This window comes from Dermacentor silvarum, chromosome 6, assembly GCF_013339745.2.
Source record: "Dermacentor silvarum isolate Dsil-2018 chromosome 6, BIME_Dsil_1.4, whole genome shotgun sequence".
Lineage (NCBI taxonomy): Eukaryota > Metazoa > Arthropoda > Arachnida > Ixodida > Ixodidae > Dermacentor > Dermacentor silvarum.
In genome coordinates this window covers 113,761,423-113,781,219 of record NC_051159.1, presented here as the reverse complement: position 1 = coordinate 113,781,219, position 19,797 = coordinate 113,761,423, and the positions used below count along the sequence as shown (strand labels likewise).

The 19,797-nt window shown below is 46.8% G+C and overlaps 1 protein-coding gene and 1 pseudogene across 1 annotated transcript in view; both read left to right on the top strand.

Moving 5' to 3' along the window:
- Window positions 1-19,797, top strand: part of LOC119455859 (protein draper-like) — a 224,578-nt gene that overhangs the window by 30,918 nt on the left and 173,863 nt on the right. The gene's annotated exons all lie outside the window — the stretch shown is intronic.
- On the top strand, window positions 13,943-14,034 carry LOC119457140 (U2 spliceosomal RNA; annotated as a pseudogene).

Sequence of the window (19,797 nt, the reverse complement as noted above, 5' to 3'; positions counted from 1 at the left end):
CAGCGCCATGCACTAAACATGAGAAAAAGTGGAGTGCTATAGAAGAAGACTAATAAAGACGAAGCCGACGTGCTCAATCATCGTCATTACAGGTTAAAAAATAAGAAAGAATAGTTTAGGACCGCATCCGCAACTGGAAAGGTGACATGCCAGAACATGAATTCAGTATTCGCAGGTGCCGACTGAGCGTAAGCCAATCATGGCAGCTGCTGTCGCGACCCGCTCTTCAGTCGATCAGTATTCTCCACTGCTATAGCATCGGCAGAGCAGCTGAGGGTGCCAGTGTTACAGCCTGTAATTTAAATTTTAAAGAAAAAAGGTTTTTGCGGACTCTTTCTTATAACTGGGCTTCTTCATGATCGAGGAATATGTGTGCTATGTACTACAGATTGCTTGCTCTATAAAAATCCTGAATCACTAGAACACGTATTTATAGACTGTTGGGACCCGATATTCTATAAGAGTTACCCATTGACCCCTATAAAATTCGCTTCGTGCCTGTGGAGAAACGGGTACGATCTAATAATGCCTCTGGGCTTCCACAGTTTATGGAGAGCACGGATGCACATGCTCAGGTACGCTCAGGTGCGCTAAGTTTGAACGAACATTTAAGAAGACATCGCGTATGCGAGAGAACTGTACCCCGCACTTCCTGAACCACGTGAGGGGGGTAAATGTTTTTCATGATTTGATTCTGTTGAAATAACTTTAGTTATTTTGCTGAAGTCTATAAACGGAGAAATACAACTTGGTTAAATGAATAAGGAAATAGTGACTGAGTAGTTCACCCGACGCTGTGGCTCAGTCAGCTAAGGCATTGCGCTGCTGAGCACGAGATCACGGGATTGAATCCCGGCCGAGGCGGCCGCATTTCGATGGAGGCGAAGAGCAAAAAAGGCCCGTTTGCTTGCGCTGTAGTGCACGTTAAAGAACCACAGGTGGTCAAAATTAATCCGAAGCCCTCCACTACGGCGTGCCTCATAATCAGAACTGGTTTTGGCACGTAAAACCCCAGAAAGAATAAGAAGACTGAGTAGTAGAATGCTGGATGCCAATCGATAGATCGTAAATTGGAATCCTCGCGGAACAATGAGAACTTTCCTTTCTGCGTAACTTTCTCGGAAAGGATTATGGCACACACCACTGCATATAAAAACGACCAGGGGAGTTATTCCGTAACAGCTGTCGCTGTAAGATTTGTGATGTCCAAAGCACGGCTGTAATTTGTATTGCCAGTAATTTTCTTTCTCTGCGTGAGGAAAAAGAAAGCTGCATTGCTACAAATAAAACTAAAAACTGCATTGTGTAAGTTTTCGCCTATTTCTTGCCGATATTGACGCGACAATATTAAGAAACTAGCCGAGCATTGCGTATTATTGATTAAGACATTGGCGTTCTTACCCGCGGGAGTAGGGCACAAGCTCGATTCCAGGGTTGCCTGCGATGATTTGTTCGATTCTCAATTCCACAGCAGACCATGTTACGATGTGTTTTACGCTCCTTCTCTTTCTTGTACACCGTCACGTACACTTAGGAGTACCGGTAAGTGTACAAGAGACACTTTGCTGTACAATGTATCGCACTGTAGCACTGTGCCACTGCACAAGAGAGACCAACCACCATGTGCGGCTTCCGGTACGCTGCATCTAGTGTGCTCAAATTATCGTTGTCTAATGTTCCCAAACCACAATGTGTGGGCACAGGCTTCTATGGGGCCGTGTAACAGGACCTCTGAAAAAGCTTTTGACACCGCCAAGCCTTGTAGGGTGAGAAAGAATGTGTCCCTGAATATTTCGGAATTTAGCACTGCTCCGAAGTTCGTAGACCTCCGATTGTTGTGAATCCAGTTGTCACATTTTTAGTGGCCTTCGAGTGTTTGTACGAGTGTGTGTGTGTCGATTCTCGTCGGATGACTTTCCCAAGCGCATTGATCCTCACAAATTTATGTCTGTGATCTCAGGTTCACAGCTATATGCGCTTGTACATACTCAGTAACTCATTATTTATAATAGCGGGTGGTTCACAATCATGACAGTGACGACAAAACGGTAGGAGGCGTGCTGGCCAACGGAAGGCAGCTCGTATGGGAACTAAAATTCGTAGCGAATCCAGTGTCTGGTTCTGCTACACGTTTTCATCCGGTTGTTTTTCATTTATTGTGTACGTGTCGTATTCTTTACGGTTCAGTAAACCTGGTCACTGGCATAAGTAACGACGGTGAATACGCAAAGCCTGCCGGAAGAGCAGGCTTGCGACGAACGGGCGCGATTTTGTCTACTGTGCTACGTACCGTCCCAAGCCTGCTGAGAGCGAAACCAAAGGATCGCCAAAGCAGCTTTGAATTTCGTATTAGCGGGCCCTCACCGGTCCAAGTTATCTCGCAGTCGGAGAGGCACACTTTGCATTCCGGATCGCACCGTAAGCTGAACATGGGCAGCTTCGGCACCGGTTCTACGCACTCTTTTCTGTATAGTGTTTGTGTGTGCGTGTGGCCACGCGGGATACTTTTTCTTTTCCCCCAACATCGGGCTTCCGTGAGAGAGTGGAGAAATAGGAGAGGTAAGGGGGGGGGGGGGGGGGGGCAGTCCATCGGAGCGTCCAAACTGGCGCGTTATCGATTTTCCGCCGGATTGGCCCGTTTCGTCGTTTGTCCTGGGGTCGTGCTCACTGCGCTGTGCCTACCTTGTGAATTGGGTGCAGCGTTTGCAAGGCTCGATGGGATGCTCGCCACCCGGACGTTGTTTCGAAGTTTTCGCGCAGCGTCGTGAACCATAAAAACTGTAAATGCGTGTGTCGAAATTTATTTATTTATTTATTTATTTATTTATTTATTTATTTATTTATTTATTTATTTATTTATTTATTTGGAAAGTTCTACACATATTTCAGTTCTCAATTAAGTTATTGTAAGAAACAGCGTGGCAAGATAGTATGAGACAGAGCATTCAGGTGGCAGAGTACAAGTGCCGGACAGTTGGTGCTCTATGACTTATAGTGTATAGCGCGCAACAAAACAACGGACAGGGAACAACTCTGGCCGCCGTGTTGTTCCGTGTGGGCTGTTTTGTTTGGCGGCATTCACTAAGCCATTCAAGTGAATTTGACAGTACAGTTCGGTGTGTACGAAGCAGGTCACGCCAAAGACCACAGAAGCGCCGAAGCAGGCGCCCTTCTTGAGAGACGCGGATTTTTTGAAAAAAAAAAAGAAGACAAATTTTGTTTCTTCCCGCAAACATCAACAAACTGAGGCAAACTGAGGCCCTGCGGCGCGTCGTTTAGCTCGCCCCACAAGACCACGACTAGACGAAGACCCAAATCTCCCTGCTTCCGGTGTTCGACACTGTGTTGAACACAAACAGCCTCCTTAGGACGCTGCCAGTTTCAGTCGCGCGTTGAGTGAAATCCGTTAGCTCCAGCAACTGGTGCGTTCGTGCATCCCCGCTTGTTTCCTCATCAGCTCGAGCACGCTATGCGCACAGCCCGATCCGTACTGCATAGTATAATCTGTGTGAAACCGAGCGCGTAGACAGCGTTCTCTGCAAAAGAAACGAGAGGGAAAGCTTAGGGAAAGCTTACGACCGAACAGGTGCACACAAAAACAAGAGAGAAGACGCTCAAAGCCTCGTCGCTATCTCTCCCGCCGTTTCCGCTTAAACGCTTCCCGGGCGAAAGCTGCGATATTGGGCATCAGCCGCGCAGACAAGCTGCAAGAAAAATCGCCGCTGTCCCCGCGGATAAAGTCCCGCTTCGCTGAAGCCGACGACACGTTTCACCAACGTTACCCAGCTTCGCCTCGCGCGTTTGTTGCGCGCTGCTTGCATAGCGCGGCGAACTAACGGGCTTTTCTTCGGCTGAGCGCGCCACGGCCTGGAAGCTTCCTCCGACCTCTCGTTGGCTGCATAATTGTCTTTTGTTGGCTGCGTAACTGTCTCCGTGCGCCACCGATGCAGACGGGAGCAATTACGTCGCCGGGTATATCTGTGACACCCTGCAACCATATAGAGGGCCTATCTGAAGGCTTTATCTCTCTCTTAAGTGCCTGGTTCCTCTTTCTCTCGCGGTTTCCACGAGCGACCCCCCGCGAGTCGTCTTCTAGTATCTCCCACGCATCTCCCTGTATCTCCCCCGTTTCTTTTTACGATCTCTCGAGGCGTCCTGTCTCGTCTTAAAAAGGCATTTTAGTTGCGAGCTGCAAATGCCGCTTCAACCGATTACGGCACGACACTTTTTCTCTAGAGCTAGCTCGCTAGCTAACGCGCTTCGATGATACACATTTGACTAAGCAGGAATTCGCGACGTGTGTTTATGTGTGTATTGGAATCTTTCGAATCACGTATCGAATACTGTTTCGATTTTGGTCTTCGAATCTAATAGTCACTATTCGTAACCACGATCGAACATGTCTGAAACACTTCGAACATTTGAAGTCAAGTGTGCTCAATCACACACGACATTGGAGCAAAAGTGCGACAAATTTCATCCTGGCGGCCACATTGTAGACATAACGCACAATAACTTACATATTGGGGGCACACTAATACGTCGCGAGTCAGACGTTTCCGGTTAAACCGCAATTATTGGCACTCACCGAAGCGTCCCAAGTACGCAAACTGCTTAATTGTCCCTAGTGATCCATCTGTGCTAAACGACGATTTGTGCTAAACGACGATTTTTACTAAACGACGATTCTTAACGTGTAATGTACCGCAGAACCTTGCTAACGTTATGAATGTACTTGGCTTAAATTTGAATGTCTTTCCTGTAAATGCGGAAAACGGCTGCGCATTGTTGCAAAGCTATCAGATAGGTATTCAATATTCTATTCGGTTGGCTTCCGGCAGAATTCAGTTTGTATTAGATGCGGCCCCAAAAATTACGATTCGCACAGTTCTACAGTGACGTGGTTTGACGATTTCGATTGTCCCAGATTGTTAAATAAAGAGAGAATTCGAGACAAAATTATACTTATTGCTGCCCAAGCTTTATAGAAGTGGCGGACATAAAATATTGCGCTAAAATCACCAATGCAATAATAAATCAGTGATGTTTTTTTTTTAGTTTCTCACTTTAATGGGCAACCTCGTATAATGCATGAAAGTAGGAACAATACGAGGGTTCAGCAATTGTCCGCAAAGCTCATAAGTATACCAGAAATGTTGCTTTCGTTCGCCACAGATTACACTCTACTTGCCGCCCATCATCACATAATGTATAAACTAGGTGTGAACTCTGCAATTACAACATGCTCCGTAAAGTCATTATTAAAAATTAGTTGGCTTACTTTTGTGTGTATGAACCACATACACACAAGCATATACATCATGGGTATACATATATACATATACATATATGCATATACATATATGCATATATGTATATGTATATGCATATGTATACATATATGCTTATACATATACGTACTATATTATATGAGTGAGTCATGCAGGTATACACTCGGTATAGTAGTCACAGCCGTAAGCTCACGCACAGGTCAGTGTCTCATGCAATGAAAAACGATTGACGTCATAGCGTAGCAAGAGCGCTATTTTCCTCACGATCGCTGCTGCTGCTGCTTTAACCTGTCAGGGACTGACGAGTGACGTAAGCAGAGGCCAGATCGCTTCCATAAATAGATGCTGTAATGATTTTACTGGCTTACATATATCCCTTGTTGCTGACGGTCGGCTGCTGCTTTCCTAAATAAGAAGGTGTGACTCACTGAGCCAACTGGCCATGTGCGTTACACGCAAATGGCCAGCACTACACGCTCTACAGCCCTACACGCTCCAACGCTAAGAACGCATTACACGGGTTTGGCGCTCGTCCTTGGCTGGCAGTGATTTTGCAAGGACAAAAATCGACCGTAATTTTTCAGCATTGTAACACAAAATGTCCTTTCCTTTAGTCTTCTTGACCTCACGAAACTTAAAATGTTCACGCATGTCAATTTCTACACATTAACAGCTGATAATTATTCCTTCTTTCTCCGATTCTGGGCATCGCGGAAGGCGGGCACGTAGGGCTTCAAACGAGTGACATGAACGACATCCACATTTGTCGAACTGACAATGGACCAGGATCGGCAGGAGGTATCTCATATGTGACGTCGAAAAGCTGTCACATACGATCCTATAGGGACCTGAATAACACGGTGGAAGTTTGTTTCTTTTCCCTCTTTTTTTTTTTCTTCTTCTTCTTTTTTGTGAGAGGCTAACACGGCGAGATAGCGACCACAGGCACATGAGTACGAGGGAACCAGGTTAAAACTGGACGTCCCTGTGGTGCCTATCACAGCGAGACTTTTGGTCAGCCTTGGAGGCTTTTAGGCGGACACGCGCAATCTTACGAGCTTGGGCGGCCAGAGAGATTGCATCTCGAGCATAAGCGATTGGAGACTGCGGTGCATAAGGAAGTACCGCGCCCAGAGGCAAAGCAGGATCATGGCCAAACAGAAGGTAAAACGGCGAGTAACCAGTGGTCTCGTGGTGGTACGAGGCATATGCAAAAGTTACATACGGCAGAGAAGAGGTCCCAGTCGCGGTGGACTGCAATAAACATACGTAGAAAGCATGTCAATGAGTGCTCTTTTAAGGCGTTCGCGGTGAGGAAGTTTATCCGGGAGTAGTAGGCATTGATTTGGTGTTCAGATACATCATGAGCGAAGAACGCTATCGATCAAATGCCGCAAGAAGTAGCCTCCACGATCGGGCAGGAGTACCGTGGTGCAGTATAGCGTTGTGCGGATGGAAATGCGCGACGCCTGTGCATATAACATGAAGCTATAGCCCAATCATTACTGTGTAGCACCCAGTCATCCTACTTGGGAAAGCGGTTGTAGTGAAGAATATTTATTTGATGGCGTCTATTCAGGTTGGTATGCGTCGTACATCCCCCCACTGTGCCGGTTGCAGTCTCCCGACTGCCTCGAACGACACGTGGCTTCGTTAAGGTCGTCTCGCTACAGTTTGGGCCCCGACGCAAGGGCGAGGGGCACAGGCGATGCGGGACATGCTTGCGTCCACTAACGAGGTGCTCATTTAGTTCAGGCGAGCCACGAGATTCTCATACGCTTGTTCGCAATCAGCATTACGAACAGCTCATTAAAGAGTGGACAGTCATCACTGACGTTTCATTATTTGAAGATGAAGAGCAAGTTGCCCTCCCGCATGCTTCCTCCTTTTCTTTCTGATGCCGACATCGAGTAACATCAACCGAACTTGTACGCTACTCTTTTTCTTTGAAGCCGGGATAGACAGACCTACAGGCTGCATTTAGGTGCTCCGTAGACAGCGTCTTCTATTTGATTTCATCCCTTGAGTACTCCGGCGACTGTCCCACTAGGTGTGTTTGTTGCATTCGTGATTTTTCTGCGAGGGTATTCATGGTCTGTTTGGTTATTTAGATTCATCACGAATGCTGCTTGGGGATTCCGGTAAAGTTATTTTTTTTCTTTCACTGAGAGAGCACTTTAAGCTCGACAATGGATTGCTGCGTCCTCTCTCTGTCTCTCTCTCTCTTTCTTTCATTATTTCTTTCTATCTTTCTTTCTTTCTATCTTTCTTTTTCTTTGTCTCTCTCTTTCTTCCTTTTTCTTTCTTTTTTCTGTGCTCTTTAAGTTACAAAGGCGTTGTCCTGACGTCATACTAGCTCCTTATCCTTAGCTTCGCTCTCACCATACACCGAAGAAAGAAAAAGAAAGAAAGAAATTATTGCAGAAAGCCATCGAAGATGATTGTCAAAGAGAGAGAGACAGAAAATGCAGACCGCAGAAATCAAATGGGCATAGTACCAAGACTTCCGAAAATTACTGCTGATGTCGATAACGGTGTTCGGTGATGGCGGCACAAAGTATCGTCGACATGTTCGGTAGACGGCATGACAGCGTGACGAAGACGGTATGACGACGGTGGAGCAGTGTTGCCAGGTCCGACGAGGCGGCGTAGCCAAAAGCTAGAGAAGTTGTAGCCCAAATGTAGCGAAACACAAAAAAAGGTCCAAAAAATTTCGTAGACAAATATAGCTATTTTTATTTGCCGTTTTATTTGCGTATACATTTTCACATTCGACTACGACAATCCTTTTTTGCACGACCCGTCGTAACGAAACGTCCGTGCCACCATGACGGTCGGACATTGACATCAACAACAGCGACATCATGCTTGCACCGAACACTTTTTGGTTGGGCCCGGAAGCTCTTAAGTTCCAGCGAATCACTGGAGAGGGCGAAATCAGTGCTTCTATTTTATGACAGATAGTAGTAAGTTATTATTTTTAGTTATTTACAGTAATATTAACTACGAACTCTGCTTTTTAGCTGTCGTGAACACAAAATATGTTCATCATCACCGATCTCTCACGTCCTCTCTGCCTACAGCGTAGAAGTTGAACTGTCCAGCGATCTGCGATGGCGACGTGCTCATGGCTTCTTTTTTTATGAGCTAAAACAAGTCTTTCGCGCTATGATATCTTGTGTTATTTGTCTCATCGTCCTATCTTGTTTTCTCGTTGTTGTTTTTTTTTCGATTAGCTTGGCCCGGTTTAGTCGCCATATTAGGTCTTTAGCCCGACAAGAACATGCGTTAAAATAAAGTGTCAGACAACAGATGCCACTCATTGTCTGAATTGCTATAAGCGAAGCTTTAAAAGACTACTGCACAAAACGGCACACCAGTGTAAGAAGCGCGGAGTCGTTTTTGGCGACGAGCACGTCCCGGCTGTAACTCGCTCGAAATTATAAAAGCCATGACGGCGCAAAGAGCAAAGGTAAACAACAAATTGATAACAGTGATTTTGCCTTGAAGACCGGTTACTGTCAAAAATCAAACCATGTTAATGTGCTCATAAAGTTTTAGAATAGGGGTCCCCAAAGAGCTTTGCGGGTGTTAGTTGGGGTACGCAGGAGTGAAGAGTCTTATAATAAGCGTTTTGTGTTTGCAGATAGCCTGTTGCGCTTGCAGCGTCACTACGGCGTCAAAGAAAAGCTGTTATAAATATTAAAATAAAATATACCATTTTATAATAAGAGCAATATAGATGTTCGTGTTTTCGCGTTTAATTACAATTTAGAACTTATTTTATTAGCAGCAAGCAACTTGTTGCGCTTAGTTTTGAGTAACCAACTTTACGTACCTTCACCCAGCCAAGTCAATCTGTGTTAGGCCTACGAACCATGAAATCGACAATTGAATTCGGAATCAGCGTCGTCTAATGAATCAATCTTCATTACACATGTTAGTTGAAAGAAAGCGATAAGCACAATCACTTCTCCTAGCTTAGGAACTTCACGCGTTACCACGAATCGAGCCCAGATTGGTGCTAGGTTAAAGCCGTCGCTTCGAGGGGCACCGCCATGCATGTTCGTTGACGAAAGCTTTTGGGGCAGCTTTTGGGGCAGCTTTTGGGGCTCCTGCTAAATCGATGAACTAGCGTGCCCGACGCGAAACCCAAACACAGTTCGCGTCTTGCGCATGCGCAGTGGCTTCGACGCTATTTCTTTGTGGCCCCAAAACGTTTGAGGCCCCTATTCTAACACTCTCTAATTGCTGGGTTTTTACATGCCAAAGCCACGATATGATTAGGAGGAATGACGCAGTGGGGGACTCCGGATTAACTTTGGCCTCCTCGGGTTCTTTAACGTACACCTAAATCTAAGTACACGGGTGTTCCTGCATTTCGCCTTCATCGAAATGCGACCGCCGTGGCCGGGAATCAAACCCACGTACGTCCTCAAGCCAGCAGCGCGACACCTCACAAGCTAAGCTAACACGGTGGGTGAAGTTCATGTGACGTGGTGCACTGATGTCATTGTGGCAACCATGGTTTGATATTAGCGGAATGAGTATCTACATCCGTGACGTTACGGGCAAACCATCTAGAAGTAAAAGCACCAGAACCCACCTTCGGCTCGGGGTCTTTCTCCCATTCTTTTTTATACGTTCTCGCGTACTTGGCCCACTTACCCATGCTTGGATTCACCTCTCTGAGGAGGATCCGATCTTACGTCCAACCTATTGAAATGAATCTCGAATGTAAGCACAAACAAAAATTCATCAAGCAGGAGAAGGAAAATGGCAGTAAAGTTTCGCACGAGAAACAGGGAGTAGGTCGAAGCTGTGCCCGGCGCAGAAGACCCAGAAGACATGGCCATGAACACACTGGAGCGTGTCATCCACCCTTGCTTCCCTTCTTTCATGTCGGCGCCACAATCGCATGACGGCCCCGACCCTATGTTATGGCTCTCCCTTCCTGAGCATAGCCATGTTAGTGCAGTGTACTGTGAAAAACCCACTACTCTAAGGTTCATCCCGATGCCCGGGGATCGGGCGCATAACGGTCAAGCGGGTTGTAAGTTTAAGCGCATCGAAGACCAAAGCCACCGGCTGAGACAACGGCGCAGAGAGGGAAGGAAAGGGGAGGGGGGGGGGGGGTCATTTCGCGCACGCACACACACACAGCTACGCAACCGGCTCAGCCAATTAAAACATAGCCTTCGATATTTGCTTCTACCCGATGACAGCCACCTCTGGAGCGTTGATGAGGGCGCCACTTATAGCCCAAACAAAGCCAAGTCGCAGATTTTCAGTAGCCCAAATATAGCCACATAGCCAACTCGTCCAAGTCGACGCCAAATTTTTTTTTCCTGTAGCCCAATTTGGCTACATATAGCCAAACCTGGAAACAATGCGGTGGAGTAAAGACGACGAAGATGGGGACGGCAGCATGACTAGGAGTGTATGACGACCACGGAACGTGACGTCAGCGTGACGACGATTACATGACAACGGCTGCCAACATGCGCTTTCTTCTCCGCTCGTCTACTCCACGGAGGCCGGATACGCCTCCGACCATTCGTTTTAATGTAATGCAGATCCCACGCAATGTGGGAGCCGCGGTCTAAGCGAATCTGTGGCCGTAACACGCTAGCACGCGTTTGTGCTAGCGCGTTACGGCCCGTGTAAGAAGCTGGTGTAAGACGCTGTGGCCTCTCCGCCTTACCCCCGTATTCATAAACGCTGATGGCGTCGGCAAACGCGGTGCACGTTCCGGCATGTGTAAACGGCTGCGTAAGACGCTGTGGCCTCTCCCCCTTACTAGAGAGTACTGCACGTTTCTAACGCGTTTGTGCTAGCGTCTCCTTAAGCGGGAGATGGTGCAATTATAATGAAGGGCGCTGTTATAAAATAGGAATGACGTCACATATGGCGCGTGTCATTGGTGGAAGTCAATCGTTCGATTTAGTGCGGCGAGACTGGGCGAATTACACGGAAGATTCACGGTTTACCGATGATTCCCTCCGGAGCTTCGCCCACTCATCATCATTCACCCCGTGGATATGCGGTGTTTTTTATTGCGATAGCAATTATATGGACACTTCAACCGGATTTCTGCCGTCGGCGTCGCCGTCGTCGTCGCCGTCGCCGTGAGGTTCCCTATAGATAAAATCTTCGCCGCGTGCCGTATGCCCGAACGGAAGCGTGCGGGGATGCGCGCTATCACGGAGAGCGAACGCACTCAATCTCCCACGCGCAAGCAAGGAAGCGGGAAGCCAGCGCCGGAGGGAGCGGGGGGGGGGGGGGGGCACTTCCACTCTGCCAACAACCGCGCTCGTCGCTCGCTCGCACCGTCTCTTATCTCCACACGGCTCTGACCTTTATGCGCCATGCATTCGCCGCTCAGTTTCCGTTCAAGCGATAGACCACACGTACCTTCGCCGCTGCGGCGTATCCGCTTGCTGCCAGAGTTTTGACGGTCGTTGTCTGCAGTCATTCAGTGTGATCTATTCATGTTTGTTTGTGCGCGCTCACACCACGCTCGTTCATTCAGTTAGTAATAGTCGGGCCACATTTTCCAACGCACGCTACACATGCAATGCTGCCCGGATCGGCAGTGCAGCGCTACAGGTGTGTCCCTTCGCACGCGCTGCCCACGGGAAGCGCTTCTCATCAACACCACCGTTTCACACGCGCCTTCTCGTGGTCATTGAGTCTCTCTTCATGTCGGTCTACTTACGCCGCAGCACACCTGCTTACTTAATCAGCTCATGTTTACTACAATTCATATTGCTACCAAAGCCGCTCACCTTACTTCGTATGACATTGCTGTGTTGCTATCGCATTCATTGCTTCGCCCTTAGGGCGAAACTGTGACATTTTTTTATATCTATTAGTAAAAAGTATTTCCACAAAGCAGCTTGAGTTATAGAGGCTACATTTAATTGCGTTCAGAGGTGTTCGCTTAACCCTTTAACCCCAAAATTCCAGAAAAACGTACCAGCGTTCCCAAATTTCTTTACGCAGTCATAAATTTTTCTATGTCATTCTGATTCTGAAAACGTATTACTTGATAGGTTTCTACTTAGAATCAAAACAGAACCTTCCAGAAAAGCTGCCCTTGAAGGCAGCTTTCCATCAATGCCAAATTTAACTCTCCTTTAATTTGGCAATTGGAGCCGCCCGACATCGGGTTGAACGAGTGTGACTCGTTATTTGCGACATTGGTACAGCCTTCCATGATAAGTACAGCTAGAATTGGGGGTTGAATGGTTAAAGGATATGATGGATGCTTCAAGAATATTGTCGCCAAAGGTATGTTTAGTGTGGTTTCCTATAAAACTTATTACATACGCAGGCGGAATCGCCTGTCAACCTTGAGTAAGCACGGAGGTTCTTCAGCATAGCGTATGGTAGCATTGACTTCAAGCACTGAGCTCCGTAGAAGTTATTTTCGAGTCTTTTGAATGTGAAGAAGTAGCAGATTTGGTTTTATGAAGGCGAAAGCATAGGCGAAAGTTTTATATGCCCCATGATGCGAAAAATGCGGCGTCAGCCCGGCGTTGACATCTGATGTTACTAAAACCCAAGAAGGCACCAAATGATATGGTCACGATCCCGGTGCTAGACCTGCTGCGGTTCACACTGCGAAATTCCACGATGAAGTGACTGAAGGTGACTTCAAGTGCATTAATGTGAATTAAGGTTGGTACAAATTAGAGCGAGGTGGATTGTAAAGTGAATGAAGGTGAATAAAGTGCATTAAGGTGAATTAAGGATGGTAGAAATTAGGGCAAGGTGGATTAAGGTGGATCTTTCATTTAAGGTGATAAGTTCGAGAAGTCCTCGTGCTTTCGCCTTGAAATTACGTAAGGATACTTAAGTGGCTGTCAACTTTTGCGCTTGCAGTTACGTTTTTAAATGTTCTTGCTTATATGGACACTCCAACGAAAGTCTTGGCAGTTTCGTTCGTCGCAATGTCGGGTGTTTCGCTTAAATTGATTAAAGATAGCGAAGATGACATAATTAAACTATTTCGTCTTGATTTATTTTATTGAGGCACACATTTGAAAATGGCGCAATGCAGTAATTATTCAAATAATCAAGCAAATTAGACTAAATAACCTTTTCAGCGAAAAGAGCCTTGCGAATTAATACAATAGAAGACTGAAAGCGTACCATGCGAGGAGTTCATATAAAGGCTTCCCGAGTTGCTAAAACTTGACGCTGACAATTTTTTTTACAGCGTAATGAATTTCAGACAAAAAAGTCGTGAGGCCACCACTTTCATATGGGGACGGATTACCAGCGAAGCTGTTTATGCTGCATACATGGGCTGCATACATTATGAAATAATTTTTTTCATACAGCACCACACAACGCCGTCATAAGCGCCGCCCTGGTCACCGCACCTCCCATGCATCTGCCGCAACCACTGCTGCAGCCGCGCCGGCACCTCCGACGCGCGTGACGTTATAACTACAGATGCGCAGGCCATGTGCACAGGCGCCGTCGCCACATTCTTTCCCCCTCTCATTATTCGTCGAATAGGATTTGTAACAAATAAAGGGCACGAAAGACAAATTGCTGCGCTATGTGAACTTTCTCATATATATATATACAGGGTTTCTCTTACAACGCCGAATTTATGTGCTTCTATTTGGACCCCAGACAAACTTATTGTTGGAAGTTGACGGAGTGCTTGAAGCCTGCTTCACCTCCGCCGTGGGTCGGCCCGGCATTGCACGATCTCCGGGATCGGCCCACGTATTCCTGTCCACGCGCCGTGATACGGGCGTAAGCCGGCCAGGGTATCCCCCCCCCCCCCTCCCTCCCTGGGAACGCATGTGGAATATGTATAGAGGGCTACAGGTAAACAGCTTCGCCATAAAAAAAAGCGAAGCTGAACAGCCGAGAGAGCAACTGTCAGGCATTTACTAGATATCCATGAGTGACGTCACTGGTTGCGCCTCACCAGTGGGCGAGCATCAACCGAGCATCCTTATCAAGCCACGATCTCGCTCGCTTCAGATGAATGCCATATACATGAAGCACCAGGGTGACATCCGTAGCCTACTGTGGCCACATGACGTGGGGAAAACCGCTCGGAAAGCGCGTACGGCTTTCGCAGCGAAGCTTAATAGGTTTACCTCCCTATGGGTCTGTCGTGCCTGTAGGCAAAAACTCGGGAGGCGCGCGCCACGTACGCCGCTGGGTTCCTTGCAGCACCAGCAGATGGCCCTTGCCTCCGCGCATCCGCGGCAGCGGTTGCGCGGAGGGAAAGAGCAAAAAAAAAGGAACCAGAAAGCTCGCCTTCGCGCATAGCGTTCGCCACAAGCGTTTCCCGGTAAATATTACGGTTACAAAAGTTCGCGGCAACAGTAGCATACGAAGCAGAGCATGACGGAACTACACTTTCGTATATAAAAGCAGAACCCGCCTAGTAACTGATTGGTGTTGTGACAGTGCTATGGGAAGGCCACGTAAAGTGAGGACTTCCTGAAGAGCAGCGTGCATACGAGGCGCGGCGAAAGTGTGGTTAAGTGCACTTCTCTTCTCTCTGGTCCGCTCTTTGTAGGTGCGCAAAGCAGCGGCGCAAGCCACGTCGCAGGCGGTTGAAGCATCTTATCCTAATAATTAGGTAGAGTGCGTGTGAATGTCGCCATGTGAATAATTGGAAGCCACGTCTCAATGGGTAATCGTTCTAGTTGCTGTTTACAACTTCGCTGTCCAACCTTCACAGCGTGGATTGGAGACCAATTTCTTTATTTGCTTAATAGTTTAAGTGCCAGAACACGCTTGAATTCTGTCAGGTGTACGTTTCGCATGCGCACATAATACCATTTTAACACCCTGGAAATCATAACAGGCGGCACGAAGGGTGCTCTGCTAACGACTGAACCTATTTTTAGAAAAAATGTTCAGGAAAGGTAAGGGTGTATGAAAAATAATTTTGATATCCAATCCACCCCCGCGTTTGTACCTTTCTTTAGTGAGTACACTTTTTAAAAAAATTTGCGTAGCTTGCACTGGGGGGCGCAATGCTAAAGAGACAGCGGAGCTGATGGGCACCTAGATAGCCCTGGCCTTTTGGGCTAGGCTAAGCCCTACCAGTCATTGCCAGCATTTTCAGGAATTTATTGATTATTGATCGATTATCGATTAGCTATTGATTGGCTATCAATTGGCTATCGCAAGGTATTGCACGTATTTGTTCTAGGCTAAGGACTACCAAGTAATCCCCAGGATTTACCGGAATTTATTGATTATTGATCGATTATTTATTAGCTATTGATTTGCTATTGATTGGCTATCGCAATCTATTGGCCATGTACTTGGGCTAGGCTAAGCACTACCAAATCATCCCCACCATTTCCCCGAATTTATTGCTTATCTATGAATTATCGATCAGCTATTTATTGGCTATCGATTGACTATTGCAAGGTATTTGCCACGTATTTGGCCTAGGCTAAGCACTACCAAGTCATGTCCAGCATTTTCCCGGAATTTAGTGATTATTGATCGATTATCGATTAGTTAATGATTGGCTATTGATTGGCTATCGATGACTGACTAAGCTTAAGTAGTCCCAACCATGCTTATCTAGACTTAGCCAGGCTCAGCTTCGCTAGTTCACAGGGGTATGTGCCATTGCGTTTGAACCCTTTCTGCACTACCGCCAAGATCGGCCCCCAATTTCAGTTCGCGAATCACGAACGGCCGGCTTAAACAGCTCCGCTGTTAAATCACGCGTCATTCCACTGCTGTGAAGGTGGATTACCAGCGAAGCGGTTTAGCACACGACATAGAAGTGACACAGAACTTAGATGAAAGGAATGAGCAAATTTTATTTCTCTTGAGCGGTGACAGCGGTCATCCCCAAGAAAAACACACGCGCACACACTTTTATTTTGATCGGTGGTCTTGATCGGTGGCATACATTCGCGTGGAAAACTACCGCCACCTCGGGGAGCCGGAGCAAAATAGACACGCGTGACAGGACCGCCACGCCGGGAGAGCGGGCGGAAACTAGGTACTCAAGCATTTGGAACGACGACAAAGAGAGGGCGGTGCGAGCGTACACATGGCCGACGCGGGTCGCACAGCGGTAAACCTTTGAGAAACCCTTACTATCTACCTGGGATTCTACTCATCTTTAAAATGGTGCCTATCTACTAACTAACTAATCTACTGATTATGTGTATGCAAGTATAAGCTTCTGCATGGAATGAAGTGATTTGGCATGAAATTCGGGAGCTAAGTTTTTGCACACGCATATCTGTTGACGGACACCAAAAAGTGCACGGAACCCTAGCCATAGACAGCATTGCTGTAAAAAATTAGATTTCTTTGGGGCTTATCTTGTCCCACAACAATAATCGTCATCTGCCTTGTTTGCGTTTAATTTCTTGAAAACTTTGCTCTCGCTACTTTGCTGTCGAGCATACTATGTCACGCTATTGACGCGCATGCCGTTCGTGACCTGGAAATAACGGGTGTGCAGGGTTAAAGAAGGGAAAGGTGCGCAAGAGAGATGACGATTGTCGTTGTGCCACAAGATAATCCTCAAAGCGTGCAAACTTCTTTAAGAGTGTAGGCCTGGGCAAACGTCATCGAAATCAATGACGTCACCGCAAGCTGGTGCGGGAAATTGAAGGTGGCGGTGACACCTAACTCTCATTTTTGCTTTTTTTCTGTCTTGTCACGCCTCTTCTCACTTAGCCAATGGCTTTTTTTGGCATTCAAGAACAATAATTTAATAATACAGCTTAAGTAGATTTTTCTTTATTGCCCCTTTTAAATTGCTTCCAGCGGGCCATGCATAATTCCAGTGGCCCAGCTACAGACGCAAGAAACCGTAAAGGGTTTAAACACTACGTCTGCTTATCGTTGCTGACTTCTTTCGCATTTGCCGAGTGCACCGATCTGAACCAACCTGCGCAGGCTAGCTACATCATTGCCTGCCTCCGAGATCATTGCGATCTCGGAGGCTACGCTCATTCCGAACCGACGTCATCTCAGCACACCGGCCAGTTTGGCCCGACAAACCTGCTCGACTCTGTTTTGACGGATTCACTAAAGTGCCGGTATGTTATGCAAGACAGAGGACAAATTTCAGCTGTAGAGCTTCCCGACGTGTTCACATATATGGAACATGGATATTTTAACGCTTAACCAGAAAGCTGCAAGCCATGAACTCAGGAGTCGGACAAGTAGCCTGACAGCTTGTGCACTCAGAAACCCTCGCAAATGAGAGGAAACGTCTATCGTATTCATACTTGTTTTCATCATGCAATAGAAACGTGGCCGCACTGGCGTATTATACGTATACCAGGCCGAGTGTCGAACCGAAACTTTTCTCGTTCCGGTTTTCGTTTCGGTTCACCGAAAACGGTTCTGTTCTCATTCAACGCCTGAGCGAACAAACGAGGGTTGAAACTGGTTCAAATCAGTTCGCGTTCATTTGCATAACTGAAGAACAATTACGGGAAAACAGCACAAATTTATTATGAGCAGAAATTCGACGCAGCTGCTAAGTTGCACTGAAAGATTACGCCTATCTTTTGTTTGTAGAATTACGTAGATCCAACACTAATTTTGAAATCTGTGAACCGAAGCTTTACTGAGAGACAGAGAGAGAGGTGAACTTATTGGGGAAATGTACAGAGGTCATCTAGCCTTCTACACTGCTCAGGGATAAAGAGGAGAGGCGGAAAATAGGGGACTCAGGAATAATCATGAGGACATGCAGTAGGGGATGCGATTATATATACACGTTCGTGTTCGAAGGACCCGTTCGCAGCCTTGAATCTAGGCATGTGTTAACTAAATATTCTAAGAGAGCCTTCATGGCTCGCGTCATTGATATGTCCGGTAAATGGCCTAGTAACATTTTTTTTCACTGAACAGCCTGTTGCTAATTGGCGCTAACGAAGAGGCACTCACGAAAAACATTTGTAACGTTCCGGGGCCGTACCGGTTCGAGTAAAAATAACTTTTATTTCCGGTTTTTGGGTCACTTCCGGTTCGATACCCTGATACCAGGTGTTTCTTCTTATCCGGAACATTTTTTTAAACGAAACTGTCGTATCTAGGCCCCTGAAGTTTTCGCTGATAGGCTAACGTGGCTAGGTGGGCATTAGCAGCAAGAAAAACTTCAACTATAATTCCACTGATTAGTTAGAATATGCTAATTAACTTCTTATTTACTTATATAACTTAACTCTCTGACAAATGAGGAACCTGCGGTTACCGCTAAAAGCGCCTTTCTCTTCAAAACTACGTGTGATCGCTGTAATGACCATGGAGGTTTGTGTTAATATTGACGTGCAGCGCTCCCTTCTACAGCGTGTAGTCGCTGCTGTGTATATACTCCCTGCACGCACCTGCAGCGCAAGACGAACGTAATACAGCGCTGGTACCCATTCATGTTCCAACCGCCAAAGAAGACATCGCTGCTCCTAGTTTCATGTGAGAAACCCTCTGTGTCCCATCGGCGGTCACTGCCAGAGCGGTAGCAGACGATGCGCATTCTCAGGCGGGAGTGGGTCATTGGTTTGAAGAAATGTCTATATTTATTACATTTGGTGTAGCTATTTTCAACGGTTCACAAATTACTACGCGCAGGTATGCTATTAGAAATAAGCTTAAAGCAGCGGCATGTTTCAAGAGTTTCCGATGACGTAACGTGGATAGCCAATCGGCTCGCTCGCTCGAGTGACATCACCCACCCACGCTACATGGCGGGGGCAGGCGTGGCTGAAAACGCAGGGGAAGGACGCCTCTGCGATGGGTAACGATGAACATTTTTTTTACCTTATAATAAATTACACACTTTACGCGGAACGCTTGAATCCGTCTCGTAATATTCAGAACGAGCTATGTTGTTGTGGTGGTGGTTTAGTTAGTAGTAATAGTAGTCGTATTAGTAGTAGCAGTAGTAGTAGCAGTATCCTTAACTTTTTGTACTTGTACTTCATGAAAAGAAGAGGATGGTGGTGGGAAGGGGGGGGGGGGGGGGGGGGAGTTCGCAGCGATGTTTTTAGCACTAGTGCTTCTTGTAGCGTTGTAGACGTAGAAACACGCTCGTGTGAGCACCCGAACCTCTTCAGAGTCACGCCTCTAATCGACGGTGTCATCAAGACCCGTCCTGCTCCCTCGCTTTGGAGCATTTGTAACCTTTTACTTTTTCACAATGATTCTCTCACCGGACCGAGCGCTAACCGAGCGTTTTACGGCAGCACTTTCTTGCTTTCCTGCATAGTGCGCTGCATATTTTACGCCAAGCGCCGCTTGGTCCTGCATTTTCGGACGTGGTTTCTTGTATACGTACACGAGTAATGCTTTAAGGAATACTGGCATGACATTTCCGACTTTTTTTGTGTGTGTGGGCTTTCATTGAAGGTGCTCGGTGTCCAGACCATAGAGAAAATGCTCGCAAGCCTCGGGAACCTGTTTCAGTTTCTTCTCGTATAAAGTTTATCTGTCCTGACGTCATGACGCCGGTCAAGTGGGTGCTGAACATCGT